Source organism: Halyomorpha halys, unplaced genomic scaffold (assembly GCF_000696795.3).
Source record: "Halyomorpha halys isolate HHAL.00 unplaced genomic scaffold, Hhal_1.1 Scaffold697.1, whole genome shotgun sequence".
NCBI classification, from domain to species: Eukaryota; Metazoa; Arthropoda; class Insecta; order Hemiptera; family Pentatomidae; genus Halyomorpha; species Halyomorpha halys.
This window is the reverse complement of record NW_027108775.1, coordinates 236,666-241,309: the sequence shown is the minus strand read 5'-3', so window position 1 is coordinate 241,309 and position 4,644 is coordinate 236,666.

Sequence of the window (4,644 nt, the reverse complement as noted above, 5' to 3'; positions counted from 1 at the left end):
ATATAAAGATATATAGATGAAACAAAAAAAGAAAAAAAGGTAGTGGAATAATACTCTGAATGAGAAAACAAGACTGTTTTTTTTTTTCTTACTTTCTAAATGTTATTTACAATATAAATTCAATATATATAAGACTTATATATATTAAATATAGATATAAAGATATATAGAATAAACAAAAAAAGGTAGTGGAATAATACTCTGAATAAGAAAACAAGATAGTTTTTTTTTTCTTACTTCCTACAACCACCTGAATCTTGAATAGCTTGTCAATGAACAATTTTCTTACCTCCTAAATGTTATTTACAATATAAATTCAATATATATAAGACTTATATATATTAGTTATAGATATAATATAAAGAGATGAAACAAAAAAAGAAGAAATGTAGTGGAATAATAATGTGAATGAGAAAACAAGATTGCTTTTTTTTTTTATTCTTACCTCCTAAATGTTATTTAAAATATAAATTCAATAAGTCACGGACATCCAAATGTTGTCTCTCCTTTCGTTTACTCTTATTCCTTTCGATACGAGCTTTGACCCTGCCCCACAATTTCCTCAACGCTAAACTATTGGCATAATTTCCCCATCACCAGTCTGCGCATCTCTATAATCTCTCCACTGTCCGTGCAGGCCAAAAAGAATTTTGAAGGGCACAAACCCCGTGGCCAAATGTACTGAGTGATTGTATACTGCGATCGCTCGTTCCATAGCACGCGGTTCTATATTAATCCCTGGATTGCTGTTCTTGGCCACGATGACTTCCAGGTCGTCTACGTAAGCCGTGGCTAGGGACCCCTTGTCCTCTAGTCCCCCCAGCAACTCATCGAATACTAGCTTCCACAGAGCTGGTCCTAGGACCGAACCTTGCGGACATCCTCTTTTGATTTTTCTCTCGACCTCGTAGTAGTTACCCCTGATCCTGACACTCCTGTTATTGAGGTAACTACCTACGAGGGAATATTGATTACTGGGGTTGTCGAGCTCTTGCAACTGCTGGAGTACACGGAGCCACCAAACGCTGTTGAAGACGGAAGAGATGTCAAACATTATCAATAAGAGATATTTCTCTGCCCTCTCCTCCACGTCCCTACGCACTCTCAGTAGGGCATCCGTAGTTCCCCTGCCATGGGTCGAGCCAAACTGCCGTGGATGACTTGCAGCACTTAGGATCGGTCTAAGGCTGTGGACGATCATGTGCTCCAGAAAATTACTAGCTACTGGAAGGAGGCATATTGGTCGATAGGATTTAGGCGTTTCTTTATCCTTACCACCCCCCTTGTAGAGCAGTCTCAAGTCTGCAATCCTCCACTTGTTTGGAAAGTACCCCTTATCCAAGCATTCATTGAATATATACAACTCTTCCTCAATATAAGGGGTCCTATCGAAAGTAAACGCCTTGTGCTGATCTTTAGGGTGAATCTTTAGCTGGTGGTACCCCGTCTTTTGATCCAGTGTGCTAAAAATTTTAGCTCCGCTCAATCGATATAAAGTATTCTCATATCGGGGTATGGGGTACTTCTCGTCTACCGTGTTATCGTTTACTTTGCGATAGTCGACAATTGCTCTATATTCCTATCCGTTTCCACCCAGCTCGCTTTTCTTTTAGACCGCCCAAAACTGATTGTTATAGTGTCCACTGTAATCCCTTGGTTACGTAAGTTCTACGTCTAAAATGTCGACAGCAATTGCGGGCACCGCCTCTCCTTCACATAGATCTTGTTTTTTCGTAATCTTGGGTACTGTTTTCCCTGATGCTCTTTTTTCTTTATTTTATACCAGATCGGCCTGGTGCGCCTTACATTTTTGATAACCGTTACATTATATTGCCTGTTGTTCCTAATATACCCCTTCTCTGGAAGAAACGTCATATTCTTTCATGATCTAGTCTTTCCAGCCTTCTTCCTAATTATTCGCTCCCTATCCTCACTTCACCGTTTCTTAAGAGTTGTTGGCAGAGGTATCTTTTCTTTCTGATCTTAATGTCCCACCTACCCCCGTGATGTTTAACCCGTGCACCCACTTTCCCAATCAGATCGTACCCTGCATTAATTTGGTAGTCTCGGAACATCTTTCCTACTGATACGAATGATTATTCGCCTCCATTGGTTCTACTTGGTTCGTTTGCGTAGTCCAAACAAAGTTCCCTCAGTTCCACATTCAAAACATCGGGTATGGGCTACTATGGGTTTTTTTTTAAGCCCGATAGAACTTGAAATTGTAAAAAATAACAAAAAATTAAATTGTAATCAAAATTTTTTTTTTATTCGAAAGATCAATACGTGACATTAACATTTGAAAATGATTTCGGGTATATGGGCACCGCGGCTGTTCTTGACGAAGCGCATTCTGTAAAATTGTGTTCAGCGATGAGGCGCATTTTTGGCTTAACGGGTTTGTTAATAAGCAAAATTGCCGCATATGGTCGTGCGATTTGACACCTCTCGATTATTTCCTGTGGGGCTACGTGAAGTCACTGGTTTATGCTGATAAACCAGCAACAATTGACGCCTTGGAGGCCAGCATTGTTCGTGTTATTCGTGACATACGGCCAGCAGTGCTCGAAAAAGTGGCCCAAAATTGGACGTCCAGAATGCGCTTCGTCAAGAACAGCCGCGGTGCCCATATGCCCGAAATCATTTTCAAATGTTAATGTCACGTATTGATCTTTCGAATAAAAAAAAAATTTTGATTACAATTTAATTTTTTGTGTTATTTTTTACAATTTCAAGTTCTATCGGGCTTAAAAAAACACCCTATACATTGCTGCATCCAGAACATTTTCGGTCCTCACAGCGCCCGTTGCTTCTATTTGTATCTGGCTCCTCTTGGTTGTTGCTACTCTCTGCTTTTCGCCATACAGGTATTCCCTTCTTTTCCATGGAATAAAATTTGCCACCGAGCGATTGTTTGTAGCCGGTTTCTTTCCATTCTGGATTTCTCATCTCTTTCACTTGAATCGATCATGTCTTGAGCGCACTCGACTAAAGCGCTCTTGAAATGAAAGAGGTAAAAAAAATTAACGCATAATCTAATTAATAGACATAATCTAAAATATATACTCATATAAACAATTCCTTCCTTTGCCACACATTATAAAGGAGTGGACTAGATTAGCTGAAGGCGTGGGTCACTATATTGGCCCAGGAGCCGCTAAACGGAGGGTGGGAGGGACCAAAGGTGGTTCAGATGACTTCAAAGTGCAGAGCCCAAAGCCCTTCCCCTTTCAAACCGAACAGCTAGTGGAGTCTATCTCTCTTACCCTTCTGGAAAGACATTACTAATGCGTATGTCTGTCTTTGCAGGGTTAACCCCTATACCGTCCTCTACAGTGCTGCTATGGTGGTGGCAGAAGCAGTCTGGGCATGGTCGGGAGCTTGCTTAGTACTCATGCTTGAGGCGTGGATCCCGATGAGGAAGGTTACTGGTGCCGGCTAAACGACATACAGTAGAGGTCCCAGCACAGAGCCTTGAAATACTCAGCGGGTGGTTGGGTCTGAAGGAGAGAAGTCCCCCGCCAACTCGTATGACGAATGATCTTCCGCTAAGATAGCTTTCGATCAGTCGGCATAGCGGGAAACTCCTCCAGTAGAGACGGGTGGGATATGCTCTTGAAGGCTTGGCTGCAATCCAGGGAGATGAAGCTCGTCGCAAAGTTTTTTTTCATGCCCTTTAAAAATAAAACGGTTCTATGGTGGTCATTTCTTTTAGATTTCATTTGAACTATGAATCTATGTTCTGTTTGTCTGAAATGTTTGGTGAGAGCAGTTTGGTCAGGTTTGTTTTTTGTTATAAAGTTACAACTATATTTGTGTTGATATACCCTTCTTTTGAGATACTGTTAAGAACCGATGTTCCAAAATGGGAAATTCCTTAGTTTCCTTCACAGGGAATTTCGTACACTAAATTAGATCGTTGCTTTATTTTGTATTTGTCTTTCGCATTGGTGTAAAGTGGCCGCGTTTTTGTATTTAATAGCGTAATCCTTTTTGTTTTTGTGTTATTGTTATTTAGGTATTTTAATTTCCTCTCTGAGAGTGTTTGTATGAAAGGAATTGTGTTTTATCTTTTAATGTTGGTTTCTTTAGGTTTAGTTTGCTTTTGTTTCAGAGGATGTTAATTTTTACCGGTATTGGTTTTGTATCTTTTAGGAAATGGTTGCAGAGATATTAGGCTGCATAAATTTTAAAACTTTTTGAGTACCTGAACAACAAATTCCAAACATCCGAGAGCATAATCCCTCTGAAAGTGAAATTCTTTGGCGTTACAAGTACAAAGACTTCTCCATTATACCTTGATGAAATGTATTCATGGAGTAAGCTTCAGAGCACCTTTCATTGGAAAAAACGGACACTGCTTTCTTTCTTTTATCAATGTTCCTCCTCCTTCCAAGTATTAAATTATTTACACTGCTCTCTTGGGGGGTCGCCGAGAAGTGTAAGGCAAAATACCAGAATTTGTGCCTGATAACTTTTGACCATCCGCTATACTAAAGGATGGTTATAGACTATACTACATCTGTATGGTAATGTAGCAGTCAGCGAGCACGGAGTACCGCTATAACCCGCCAGGGGCCAGCACTACAAGCGTCTAAGAAGCTGTATAATTGTATATAAGTTTAGCATTATAAAAATACGATC